The following is a 14,896-nucleotide window of genomic DNA, read 5'->3' as shown; positions in this document are numbered from 1 at the left end:
CTGCTGGCGTCTTTTGCCTCTCTGACTGCCGGGGCAGGAACTTGTCTGCCTCTTGGGCAAGGGGTACAGTCTCAGCCTGGTCGATTTCTTCATTTCATGTGGAACTGGGTCTGAATTTCACAGGATGGTCCCTGGATCTGAAGTAAACATCTTCTTTAAATTGATGAGGTGGCTGCGGTGGTTTAACTGGCAATTCTGTTCTACTGTTGTTAATGGGAAGCTGTGTGTTTGCTTCTTAACTTACCCACACGGTTATTTGTTTGCTTTCAGATCCAAAGGGCTTAATCTTGGAAACTACACTTCGCAGACTCCCTTTGCCTGCTGGCTTCTTGTTACTTACTTTGAATCCAGAAAACTGTAGTGTGGGGGAGGGGAGTGCAAGAGAGGACTTACCCTTTTATTCCTTTCGGTCAGCGGCAGCAGCCCTGGGCAAGCGTGGACTCTGGGTTCCTGCTCGGCACAGTTCTGGCCTCTTGCCTCAGCGTCTTTTTTTGCGTTTAGTTGAGGTATTTCTGTTGCCACAAATCACGGTTCCGGGATTAGGTTGGAAAGGCTGAAGATGTTTTCCAGCTGAACAGCAAACGGAGTATACTCGATTCCAGGAGGACCAGATCCATAGGTATAGGCTTGCTGTTGTCACGGAGCCTGGTGCTCCAACAGCGGATGACACAGGTCCTGGGAGTAACCCCCACATTCCTAAGAAACCAAACGCCATTATTTTCTCTTCCACAGTACTCTTGTCTCCCATCTCGGTGACTGGCTGTCAAATGAAATTCTGGAAACAGACATTTGTATGTCCTTGTCTTTTAATGAGTCAACTTCTGTGTGTTGGTAACAATTGCTTCTGTTTATTTATCCCTTTATAGTTTACAAAGTCCCTTCCTAATGTATTGATTAATTTTTAAGCAGTGTTGCAGAACAAGTATAGTTCTTCCAATTCACAGGGGAAGCAACAATTAAAAATCCTATTAAAGGAGAATGACAGTAGGTGGCGTGTAATTAAATTTTTCATATCCTCATGTTTACATCCTGTCCTTTACATTACTGACAGCTAAGCAGGATTTGGGAAACCTGGGTGGAAGTTCACTTTCATTCCTGACGTCTCCGTCTCCGGGGCAGCCTAGGCTGATTGCCCCACAACTTATTCCTCCTACGTTTAAAATGAAAATAAAGCAGACAGTCGTGAATATTATCGTTGATACTTTACCCTCTTCTGGGTGCCGCGGCCGGGAGCACCACCGCCCAGTGGAAGAGGCTAGACACATAGCTAGAACCACCCAGGTCAGGGCTCATCACAGAGGTCAACTGAAGGGGGAAAAACAGTGGTGGAGCTGTGTGTTTGCCCTAGAAAGCAGGGTGCAAGGCTGACTAAATAAGGAGGCTGGTGTTGGGATGGGATGTGAGGAGGGCTGCCATGGCCATGAACCTCACTAGCCCCTAAAAGTAACACTAGCTTTATCCGTATATGGCTACAATAAGCAGAAGGGCTCACCTACAGGCTGGACGTGGGCCGAAACTAACAATATCTGGATTTGGTTAAAAGGAAATGTTCTCCTCTGAGAGGAAAACAAAGGAAATTCAGGACTTAGCAGATGATTGGGTCAAAAGACCTGGAGGTTCTGTTCTGTAAGCTAAGCTGTGTGTGAGTTGCCAACAGTTGGGTGGACTGTGAGTTCATGAAAGTGGCAGGCTTGGCAGACCACTTGTTCTTGAAATAAAGGAGGGAATACCTTCCCCGGAATAAAGACCCTGCCGTCTGATTAAAATGCCACCGCTAGGTTAAAGCAGTGTTTCCAGAAGGATCCTGGTCAATTCCTAGGCTTGAGCTATGGTGGGGCTGTGAGATGTTGGTGTGGCTCAATCGTTTCTCTTACACGTGGTGTAGAAAATTGGTTGTCACTCAAAAGGTCGTATCTGGGGATATGAATCTGGGGCCTTACGAAAAAGACAGTTGATTGTTAAATTAACCAGGACCACGTAGGAAGGAATGAGGGCCTAACTTAAAGGGTGTGAGGACAGGAGAGGAGAAATTGCTGCGCAAGCTTAAGCCCTGTGAAGTGCTGACACCTGACTTGTACCCCAGTGGAAACTCTAGAATTAACCATGCCACCAGTTGGCCTCATGAGAATGGTATCCTGTCAAGAGTGACACTGCTTCACTAGGCGAACAATATGCTCCTTCCCTCAGCTCACATGAGTCATTTGCTACCTGAGTCAAGGAAAGGAAACCCACGTTATCAGTTGCTAATATTAAATGTCTCTGATTAAGACCCTCCCTCCCCCTCAAAAAAGGCATGAAATTCCTTTAGAGTAAGGACCACAGTTTGTGCAACTTGGCAAATTGTTGTAAGGGAGGTAGGGACATCCATACCCTAAAATGCTGGGTTCCTCTCCGGATCTTAGATTCTCAGCCTAGATAATCACTGACATGTCTGGGACAGACAAGTTGAGGTCCCTTAGCTGCATAACTTGGGCATGCCTGGAAGCATGTTATTACATTTTTTTTTTTAAGTGTATTTATTTTGAGAGAGACAGTGTGAGTAGGGAAGGGGCAGAGAGAGGGAGAGAAAGAATCCCAAGCAGCCTCCGCACTGTGAGCACAGATCCCAAGGTGGGGCTCAAACTCATGAAACATGAGATCATGACCTGAGCTGAAACCAAGAGTAGCACGCTTAATTGACTGAGCTACCCAAGTGGCCCTGCTTTTACATGTTTCATCCCCTAAGTCCCAATGTTATATGGTACACCTTTTACAGAATTTGCCCAGGTATGGTGGCCATGAAAATGAGCCACTCAGAACTCCCAACAATGGGGAGCATAATTGCTGTTCCAGCTTGTAAACTCTGAAAATCCATAAATGCATCCACAGTAGGGCCACACTTCCCAGGGGTTATTCCAGGCAATGACTGAGGATGGCAGGGACACTGAGGCCCATTTCTAGGAAAGGCTGAACAGTTCAGTCTCAATTCAGTCTAAGTTTCCACCCACACATCTTTCCATCCTTCTCCATTTCACACAGGGTCAGACCTGCATCATGTTTAACGGCTCTTTCACTCACCCAATTTTTCCTACAGATGTTATCCAAAATAATTTTTTTCGCATAGCTAATTCCTCCTCTTTTTTTTTTTTAACGTTTATTTATTTTTTAGAGACAGAGTACTAGGAAGGGAAGGGCAGAGAGTGAGGGAGCACAGAATCTGAAGCACGCTCCAGGCTCTGAGCCGTCAGCACAGAGCCGGATGCAAGCCAGAACTCATGAGCCATGAGATCATAACCTGAGCCAAAATCAGATGCTCCACTGACAGAGCCACCCAGGCGCCGCCCTGCTCCTTTTTTTTTTGCTAATTTTTGTATTATGGTATGGTAAAATGCACGGGACACATCTGGGTAGTTCAGTTGGTTAAGCGTCCGGCTTCAGTTCAGGTCATGATCACGGCTCATGAGTTTGAGCCCCACATCAGGCTCTGTGCTGACAGCTCTCAGAGCCTGGGAACTGCTTTGGATTTTGTGTCTCCCTCTCTCTCTGCCCCTCCCCTGCTCGTGCTCTGTCACTCTTTCTCTCAAAAATAAATATTTAAATTTTTTTTTTAATTCTTTAAATCTTATTTAGAGAGAGAGAGAGTGTAAGTGGGCAGGAACAGAAAGAGGGAGACACAGAATCTGAAGCAGGCTCCAGGCTCTGAGCCATCAGCACAGAGCCCAACGCAGGCCTCAAACCCACCAACCATGAGTTCATGACCTGAGCTGAAGTCAGACGCTTAACCGACTGAGCCACCCAGGCACCCCCCAGAAATTTCTTTTTTAAATGCACATAACACAATATACCATGTTACACATTTTTTTCTTTATTATTATTTTTTTAAGTAAGCTCTGTGCCCAATGTGGAGCTTGAACTCACGACCCTGAGATCAAGAGTTGCATGCTCTACCAACTGAGCCGGTACAGTTCAGTGTATTATGTTCATATTGTTGTGCATCCATGTCCATAATTTCTCATCTTGTAAAACTGAAACTCTATACCCATTAAATAATAACGCCCCATTCTTCCCTCCTGCCACCCCCTGGCACCAACCATTCTACTTTCTCTATTTTACTGCTCTAATTACCTCATATAAATGGAATCATACAGTATTTGTCTTTTTGTGACTGACTTAAGTCACTTAGCATAACGTCCTCAAGGTTCACCCATGTGGCAAGATATGTTAAAAATTTCCTTCTTAGTGGCACCTGGGTTGCCCAGTTGGTTAAACATCTGACTCTTGATTTCAGCTCAGGTCATGGTCATTAATTTGAGTCCCATGTCTGGCTCTGTACTGACAACGTGGAGCCTGCTTGGGATCCTCTAAACATGGAAAGGAAAGGAAAGGAAAGGAAAGGAAAGGAAAGGAAAGGAAAGGAAAGGAGAGGAGAGGAGAGGAGAGGAGAGGAGAGGGGAGGGGAGGGGAGGGGAGGGGAGGGGAGGGGAGGAAGGAAGGAAGGAAGGAAGGAAGGAAGGAGGAAGGAAGGAAGGAAGGAATTTCCCTTCTAAGATGGAATGATATTCTATTGTATAAAATACCACATTTTGCTTATTTATTCTGTCAGTGGGATACTTGGGCTGCTTCCACATTTTAGCCATTACAAGTAATGTTGCTGTGAACGTGGGTGTACAGATATCCCTTTGAGACCCTGCTTTCAGTTTTGTTCACCCAGAAGTGGAATTGCTGGGTTATGGTAATTCTGTTTTTAATTTTTTGAGAAACCACCATACTGTTTTTCCATAGCTGCTGTACTATTTTACATTTCCACCAACTGTGCACAAGGGTTTTAATTTCTCCACATCCTCTCCCACCTTTTTTATTTTCTGTTTTTTTTTTTTTTTTTTTTTTTTTTAATTTTTTATTTAAGTACCCAACACGGGGCTCAAACCCAAGTTCTAAGATCAAGAGTCGCATGCTCTTCCCATTGATCCATCCAGGTGCCCTCATTTTCTGGGATTTTTTTGATGGTAGCCATCCTATTGAGTGTGAGGTCATGTCTCACTGTAGTTTCGATTTGCATTTCCTTTATGATTAAGGTTATTTTAGTTTTATAAAGAGCTTGAGTGGGGGAGAGGGGCAGAGGAAGAGAAAGCTAAACAGGCTGCATGATCAGTGCCGAACCTGACACAGGGCTTGATCCCATGACCCTGGGATCATGACCTGAGCCGAAATCAAGAGTCGGATGCTCTCTTGATTTCAGCTCAGATCATGATCTCATAGTCTGTGAGTTCGAGCCCCACATTGGACTCTACGCTGACAGTGCAGAGCCTGCTTGAGATTCCCTCTCTCCCCCTCTCTCTCCGCCCTTACCCCCACTTTCTCTCTCTCTCTCTGGGATAGAGAGAGAGGGATAGCTAATTCCCTTTTATTGTCTGCTTCCTGGCAAACATAAACCAATAGAAGCTGTTCTGGGAGTGTTCCAGAAAACAGGTAGTAAGATGGGGACGATGGGACCCCAGAATAATAAAGACCAGACGGTGGTACTTAACTGCAAGCATTGAGGAGACCACAATTACCATTAATGCCACCAAGACTGAAGAGGCAACCGAAGGGTCAATCATCAGGGAGTTGTGGAGAGGGTTAATAAAAGATAGCATCCCTAGGGGCAAAATAGACGCAATCAACAAGGGTGATTTTTAACATCCATTACCAAAAAAGTCCATAGAAATGGAAGAGCGGGCACTAAGGGTGGCCATCTCCAGTAAGTCATGTTCCCGTGCCCAGTTTCTAGACCTGAGCCAATTTTCAGATCCAGAACAAATCAATGGATGAATAAGTAGCTGGGAGCTTACAAACAAAGATCCTGCAACACCAGGGAAGATGTATACCACCACAGTGATTTCCTCAGTCCTTCCCCCAGAGAGATTCATGGCCATTTACTTGGGTGACTGGATACTGGTGAAAGGGAAATAACCAAATATTTTGAGGACCATTGGACACTCGATCTGAGTTGACCCTCAGAGACCAAAAGTATCACTAGCCCCCTGGCCTCTGGGGGCCAGTAATAAATGGGATCCTAGCTAAGGTATGGTTCATAGGGGCCCCCCTTTGTCCAGCGATCATTTCCCAGTCCCAAATATATAACTGGAAATGATCTAGAATAATGCCACATTGCGTTTCTGGCCTGTGGGATAAGAATTATAACCGTAAAAAACAGATGTAAGCCTTGGAAACTGCTCTCCACCACTGGCCAAAACAGTAAATTAAAAGCATTGTTTTATTGGGGGATGAAGGATGGTGGAGATTAGTGCCACCATTAAAGACATGAAGGATACAAGTGTGACCCTGAAAGATGACGGAGAATGAAAAATATTCCCAACAAATGGAATTGCAAGCTGTGCCCTTGGCTTTCCGCTTTGTATGGAAGGGCAAGTGGTCTAAGGTGAGATTATGTACAGGTTCCTGGGCAGGTTCCAGTGGACTGGTGGATGTAGATGAACTGTATGGAAGAAGGTACAACATATGATTTTTTTGATATGCCAATGTGCACCAGAAAGCCTCCACCATAGAAGAAACACAAACAACCAAGTAGGCAAAATGACTAGGTCAATCGACATTAGCCCGTGTTCAGTCCTTGCAGACTTGACATGCTGGGCCCGTGAACAGAGTGGCCATGGTGACAGAGATGGAGGCTACATATGGACCCAAAGTCCATATGGGAGAATGGGCTCCCGCTTACCAAGGCTGCCTCTGAACGTCCACCCTGTCAGCGATAGAGACCGACACTGCATATCTGATATGCACTATTCCTAGAGAAGATCAAGCAGCTATGTGGTGTTAAGTCTGCTACAAAGTGCTCCTTCCTTCCGAGAAGGCCCAAAATTCATCCTTGTAGGGCTATTCTGGATATGGATTTGCCTTTCTTGCTCTCAGAGCGTCAGTCAGCAAAACGCCTAATTGAGGCACAGATTACCACACGGCATAACATCTCACCCAGGGGACTCAATTTACAGTGAACTCACCACCCAGGGTTGCAGAAGGGGGCCCATGACCATGGTATCTGCTGTTCATATCATATACTACATTCTCCAGAAGCAGCCAGCTAATAGAACACTGGTAATGACCTTCTAAAAGCACAGCTGAAGCACTAGCTCAGAAACAACACTCAAAGCATGGGGTGCCATTCTTCAGGGTGCAGTACTAAATAAGAGACCTCCATATGCTGCTGAATCCCTAGTAGGAGGAATACATGGGTCCAGGAACCAATGTGGGGAACAGGAGTGACCCCACTTACCATCACTCTCAATGACCAGGGTGATTTTGTGCTTCCCATCCCAACAACTCTGGGCTCCATATGGTTGAAGTCCTGTGTCCCTACAGGGGGTGCACCTTGCCAGAGGACACAGCAAAGGTCCTCCTGAACTACAAGTTATGACTGCTACTTTGGGACCTTGTGCCCAGGGACCAGTAGATATAAAATGGTGGCAGAAACTAACCCTGATCAATAGGAGGAAGTAGGGCTGCTTGCACATGGTGGGGGGGCGGGCAGGAGGGAATACCCAGGTGGTCTGCTTGGGTGCCTTCTGGTTCTCCGTTGCCCCTCTGTAAGTATAAACAGATATGTGCAACAATACCGCACCAGACTGAGAAGGGTACAATGACCAAGAATTCAGACACTACCACCACCAGCAACCCAGGAATGAAGTCTTGGGTCACACTACCAAGTAATCCACCGAGACGTCTAGCTGCTCGTTGAGGGTAATAGAAATTCAGAATGGAGAAAAGTGAATACATCGCAGCCCTGAGACAACTTGCAGCAGTAGATGGTAGTTTATCTCGCTGATCTCCCTCATCTGAGTTCTTACCTCAGAAAAAGAGATCCGTGGAAACCATGGAGTAGCTGTTCACCACACTAATGGAGAGAAAGAACTCTGCGGGGTCCAAAGGGTGGAGTATGGTGGTCATGAAAACTTGCCTCTCAGATCTCCAATGGTGGGAGCTCAGTTGACCGACAGACTGACAGTGCTCTGAAATCCATCACCGCGTTCACGCTGAGGCCACATTCCCCAAGGGCTACTCCTAGCCGATGACTGAGTGTGGCAGAGGTGCTAAAGTGGGCTCATTCCTGGGAAGGTTTCATCCTCATGAATCTCTTCCATGGCTCATCCTGTCTGGAGACTTCTTCTTCTCCTTCTCCTCCTTCTCTCCTTTCTCCTCCTCCTTCTCCTCCTTCTTTTTAATTTTACTTATTTAAGCAATCTCGACACCTAGCATGGGGCTCGAACTCACAACCCCACGATCAACAGTCACAAACTCTTTTGGCCGAGCCAGCCAGGCACCCTTGGAGATCGCTTCTCAGAGAACCCAGAATAACCCACCAGAAGGCAAATGGTGGAGTAGATAATGAAATGGCTGTGCTAAACCACAGTGCCATCCCCAAGGCAGGAAATAAGAGGTGCTCAGAAAATAAGTGCTATATAAATGAATATAAAAATGACATGTTGACAAGGGGTTAATCTTCCCAGGGAGGCTTCAAAAACGTTGCAACCTTTTGAGAGGAGTGTTGAGGAATAAGAAAAAAAGTTTCAGGATGAAAGTGTTAGAACTCCACGGGTCAGTGTGACTTCTCTTTGATCCTGAAACCTTGGATATGGCAAAGGTCAGGCAGTTGCCTGAGGAGAGGGAGGCCACCAGAGCAGCCCTATACCACAGTACCGGTTACTGAGGACCCGCGGGGATCAGTGCCAACTTAGTTGGAAAAGGCACACTCCTGGACACCGTAATCAGACACGTCTGCAAATCGCTCCAGTGACTGAGCTGCACGGCCAAGTTTGGGGAAGTGGCGCTGAACTGTGGAAGCCGCCACAGCCCTCCAATCAGAAGACTGTAGGAAGGGGTGGGCGACTGATCTACCCAATCACCTCTTTTCACCTTGTTTGCCCAAACAGCAGATGACAGAGCAACTGGAGGGTTTCAGGCACTTAGGACCCTTTCAGGCATCCAGCGGTAGGAGAAGCAGCTTGGCCATTCAGTAAGTCCTCACCGATTGCCCTCTGGGTGCCCAACACCACACCGAGCACTATGGGGGTGGTTGTGACGTGTTTAAGACTCTACCTTTACTAGCTCTTGCTTGGCGATCAACTCACACCCCTGCTGAAAACCTCCAAGGGCTTCCCGTTGCCCTTATATTCTTTTTCCCATTGCGCTTAAATTTAAGTGGATTTATTATTTTTTTAAATGTTTATTTAAAAAAATTTTTTTTAACGTTTATTTATTATTGGGACACAGAGAGAGACAGAGCATGAGCATGGGAGGAGCAGAGAGAGGAGGAGATACAGAATCCAAAGTAAGCTCCAGGCTCTGAGCCGTTAGCACAGAGCCCAACTTGGGGCTCCAACTCACAAGCCTTGAGATAGTGACCTGAGCCGAAGTCGGACACTTAATTGACTGAGCCACCCAGGTGCCCCAATGTTTATTTTTAAGAGAGAGAGACAGAGTGTGAGCCAGGGCGGGGCAGAGAGAGACAGAGACAGAATCCAAAGCAGGCTCCAGGCTCTGAGCTGTCAGCACAGAGCCCCACACAGGGCTCGAACCCATGACCCATGAGATCATGACCTGAGCCAAAGTCTGATGTTTAACCAACTGAGCCACCCAGGCACCCCAAACATGTGATTAACCTAAGCGAAGACAGTGCAGAGCCTGCTTGGGATTCTCTTTCTCTCCCTCTCTCTCTGCCCCTTCCCCCACTCACTCTTTCTCTCTCTCAAAAAAACAAACTTAAAAAAATCACATTTTTTAAAAAAATTTTTAATGCTTTTATTTATTTTTGAGACAGAGAGAGACAGAGCATGAGCAGGGAAGGGGAAGAGAGAGAGGGAGACACAGAATCTGAAGCGGGCCCCAGGCTCTGAGCTGTCAGCACAGAGCCCGACGCAGGGCTCGAACTCTTGGAGTGTGAGATCATGACCTGAGCAGAAGTCGGATGCTCAACCGACTGAGCCACCCAGGTGCCCCAAAAAATCACATTTTTAAAAAAATTCCAGGGTTTATTCCATCCCTGATTATACACTATGGGAGTCATACATTCCACTATTACACCTGTTATAAATCCCTCACTATTGTTGCTTAAAATCATATTCATTGTCCACATATTTATTCTGTCAGTGCTCTTTATTCCCTCCCGCAGTCCTAGGCTTCCATCTGGGGTCATTTTCTTTCAGCCTAGACTAGCGCAGGTCTGCTAGAAACGAGTTATCTCACTATCTGAGCTTCAGTTTTCGGAAAGTATCTTCACTTAAACTTTTTTAAGTGGATCCAATTGTATTCAAATGTTTTTATTGAGATAAAATTCACACAATATAAAATTCACTACTTTAACCATTTTTAAGTAAGCCATTCAGTGTTTTTTAGTATATTCACAAAGTCATGCAACTATCACCACTATCTGATTCTAGAGTATTTCCATCACCCCCAAAGGAGAAACTCCATACTTTTTAATTCTCCCTCCCACCTCCCCCCCGCCATCTCCTGGAAACCATTAATCTACTTTTTTGTCTTTATGGATTTGCCTATTCTGGATATTTCATATAAATGCAGTCATACGACGGATGACCTTTTGTGTCTGGCTCTTTCATTTAGCATTATATTTTCTTTTTTTTAAATTTTTTAATCTTTATTTATTTTTGAGAGAGAGACAGAGTGTGAGCAGGGGAGGAGCAGAGAGAGAGGGAGACACAGAATCCGAAGGAGGCTCCAGGTGCTGAGCTTTCAGCACAGAGCCTGACACGGCACTCAAACTCATGAACCGTGAGATCGTGACCTAAGCCGAAGTCGGATGCTCAACCGACTGAGCCACCCGGGTGCCTCTAGCATTACATTTTCAAGGTTCATTCATGTTTTAGCATGGATCAGTACTTCATTCCTTTCTATGGCAGAATAATATTTCATTGTATGAATATACCACATTTTATTTATCCACGCATCATTTCATGAACGTTTGGGTTGTTTCCACTTTTTGGCTTTTATGCATAATCCTTCCATGAACATTTATGTTCTTGTGTCAACACATGTTTTCAGTTCTCTTGGGTATATACCTAGGGATGGAATTGCTGGGTCATATGGCAACCCTACGTGTAACTTTTTGAGAAACCGCCTAACAATTTCCCATAGTGGCTGCACCATTTTACATGCCTGCAAGCAATATATGATGATTCTAATTTCTCCATATCCTGTTCAACACTTGTTATCTGGGTTTGTTTGTTGTTGTTTTTTTTTGGTCTTTTTCTTTTTTATTATATCATCCTAGTGGGTGTGAAGTGGAATCTGGTTGTGATTTTGATTTATATTTCCCTAACGACTAATGATGTTGAACATCTTTTCATGTGCTTATTGCCTTCTGTATATCTTCTTTGGAGAAATGACTATTCAGATCTCTTGCCCACTTTACAACTGGATTATTTGTGTTTTTATTATTGAGTTATAAAGATTCTACACATATTCTGGATACTACATATATACTTTGTAAATATTTTCTCCCGTTCTGTCGGCTGTCTTTTCACCTTGATAGTGTCCTTGATGCACAAAGGGTTTACGTTTTGAGGAAATCCAACTGTTGAGGAAATCCAGCTGTTCTCTTTCGTTGCTTGTGCTTCGGATGTCATATTTAATTTACCTTCATTTATGAAGTCCATGTTCTCTGGGTGTACAATTCCAGGTTAGCAATAATTTGTGGGTTTTTTTTTTTTCTTTCGGTATTTAAAGTATGTCATTTTGCTTTCTGGCTTCCATAGTTTCTAGTGAAAAGTCAGATATTAGTGTTAGTGCTACTTTGAAGATAATATGTCTTCATCCGCTTCTAAGATTTTTTCTTTCTTTTTGATTTTCAGCAGTTTCATGATGATGTACTAAGATGTGGTTTTCTTTGAGTTTAACTGCTTAGGGTTCATGGAACTTCTTGAATCCAAAGGTTGATACCTGTCATCAGTTTGGGAAAATTCAAAGCATGTCTCTTCAGATATTGAGCTGTGCCACTGCCTTTCCCCTCTCCTCTTGGGATTCTAGTTATATAGATGTTAGAACTTAAAAAAAAATTTTTTTTAACGTTTATTTATTATTGAGAGATAGAGAGACACAGAGCATGAGCATGGGAGAGGCAGAGAGACAGGGAGACAGAATCTGAAGCAGGCTCCAGGCTCTGAGCTGTCAGCACAAGCCCAACGCGGGGCTTGAACTCACAAACTGCGAGATGATGACCTGAGCCGAAGTCAGATGCTTAACTGACTGAGCCACCCAGGTACCCCAGAACTTTTTTTTTTAACATTTATTTATTTTTGAGAGGCAGAGACAGAGCATGACCGGGGGAGGGGCAGAGAGAAATAGGTTGACACAGAATCCGAAGCAGGCTCCAGGTTCCGAGCTGTCAGCACGGAGCCCTATGTGGGGGTCAAACCCACGAACCATGAGATCATGACCTGAGCCAAAGTCGGATGCTTAACCAACTGAGCCACCCAGGCGCCCCTAGATGTTAGAACTTTTGACTGTGTCCCATGTATCTCTTCCACTCTGTCCTTTTTAAAAATCTTTTTATTCTTTCTGTGCTTCCTTTTGGATATTTTCTATTGACCTGTTTCCCTCCAATAATTCTGTCTCTGCCATATAGACTGTTTGTGTCCCCTCCCCAACTATGAAATCCTAACTTCATAGTTTCTACTGAAAAGTCAGATATTAACGTTACCGCTCCTTTGAAAACGATGTGTCTTTGTTTTTAAGAGTTTTTTCTTTCTGGGCGCTAGGGTGGCTCAGTTGGTTGAGCATCTGGCTTTGGGTCAGGTCATGATCTCACAGTTAGTGAGCCCAAGCCCTGTGTCCCACTGGGCCCGGTGCTAGCAGTGCAGAGCCTGTCTGGGTTTCTTGCTCTCTCTTTCTCTCTGCCCCTCCCCGGCTTGTGCTCTATCAGGTGTGAATGAATAAACTTAAAAAACTTAAAATTTAAAAACAAAAAACAAAAACCATTAAACATTGTTTTTCTTTCTCTTTGATTTTCATGAGGGTACACAGAGTTCTCATGAATGGGAACAGTGTCTTAGAAGAGACCCCAGAGAGCTCCCTAGCGCCTTTATGCCGAGTGAGGTTTATAGCAAGAAGATGGGGCTGTCCGTGAACCAGGAAGTGGGCTCTCGCCAGGCACGAAATCTGCCAGCACCTGGATCCTGGACTCGCAGCATCCAGAACTGTGAGAAATAAATTTCTATTGTTTTAAGCCACCCAGTCTATGGTACTGTGTTACAGCAGCCCAAACAGACTAAGGCACTGATGTTAAAATCATCTAAGGAAATTTAATTCAGTTCTAGAACGTCCATTTGATTATTTGTAGAGAATCCAATTTTCTGTTGAAATGCTCTCTTTGTCATCTATTTTACCTTCTCTTTCTCTTAAGATTTTTAAAAAAATAATCTCTGCACCCAAGGTGGGGCTCGAACTCACAACCATGAGATCAAGGGTCACACATTCCACTGACTGAGCCTGCCAGGCGCCCCTGTTTTATCTTTTATTTTCTCTATTAGTCACAACTATTTTAAAGTCCTTATCTGATTAAATCCAATATCTGAATCATAGGGAGTTTGCTTTTGTTGACTTTTTTGTTCTTTTGGTTTTGGTTATTTAGTTCAGTTTTGCTTTGTTTTTAGCATGCCCCATAATTTTTGATCCAGTGCTGGATCGTGCAGATTAAAAATTGTAGGGGCAGGGCACCTGGGTAGCTCAGTCAGTTAAGCACCGACTTTGGGTCAGTTCATGATGTCACGGTTTTTGAGTTGGAGCCTCTCGCATTGCGCTCTCTGCTGTCAGCAAGAGCCCGCTTTGGATCCTCTGTCCCCCTTTCTCTGCCACACCCCCACACGTGTGTGCGTTCTTTCTCTCAAATAAACATTTAAAAACATCTTAAAATAAAAATAAAAATAAAAATAAAAATAAAAATAAAAATAAAAATAAAAATAAATAAAAGTTGTAGAGGCTTTCGATGATGTTATCTGTCTCCAGAAGGATTATGTTTTCTTCTTACTGAGTACTGGTGGGTCACTTAGACCCCACGGAGGCATGTTTTTATTAGGGTTGAACTATTGTAATTTTGCCTTTTCTTCCTGGCCAGTATCCTCACTCCTCGGGTGTTGTCCTTTCTCCTGGGGTGTGGCCTTTGTTCCCAGGGTGTAACCCTTCCAGTTTAAAGCCTGAGGTGTTTACCAAGGCCTCTGTGGGTCAGCCGGCTTTAAACTCTAACTTGTATTTCTTTCTTTAGCACACATGAGGCTCCTGAAAACGCTCTCAGTTTATTGCTTTCTCAGCTATTGTTTGCTTCTGAGTTTGCGGAGTCTCACTCTGTGCTTGCACAGCTTAGGAGTCAGCCAGAGACTTGAGAGAAATGTATTCGCAGATTTTTGGCTCTTTCTCTGTGGTTTTCTTCTCTCCAGTATTTTGACCCTTAAGCCCCAGCCACAATGGGTGCTTTGAACTTGTACCTGTGTATTTTCAGCCCTATGAGATTGCTGCTTTCTGTATGGGCTCACTTCTTTTGAGCCACAATTTGGATAGTACAACTCTGAAAAAAATCTGGGCTACGGAATTCCCTTTTCTCAAAGATTGTAGACCTTCATTTCCTGATTGCATCTGTTATTTCTTCTAAAAACAATTTTTTTTAATGTTTATTTTTGAGAGAGAGAGAGAGAGACAGAGAGAGACAGAGCTCAAGCATGGGAGGGGCAAAGAGAGGGAGACAGAATCTGAAGCAGGCTCCGCTCCGGGCTCTGAGCTGTCAGCACACAGCCCCATGCAGGGCTGGAATCCACAAACCACAAGATCATGACCTGAGCCACAGTCGGACTCTCAACCGACTAGCCACCCAGGCGCCCCTGAATTACTTCTAATGTCTTCAAAGACATTTTAT

Source organism: Panthera onca, chromosome E2, assembly GCF_046562875.1.
Source record: "Panthera onca isolate mPanOnc1 chromosome E2, mPanOnc1 haplotype 2, whole genome shotgun sequence".
Classification (NCBI taxonomy): domain Eukaryota; kingdom Metazoa; phylum Chordata; class Mammalia; order Carnivora; family Felidae; genus Panthera; species Panthera onca.
The sequence above is the reverse complement of the archived record's forward strand: the minus strand, read 5'-3'. Positions refer to the sequence as shown.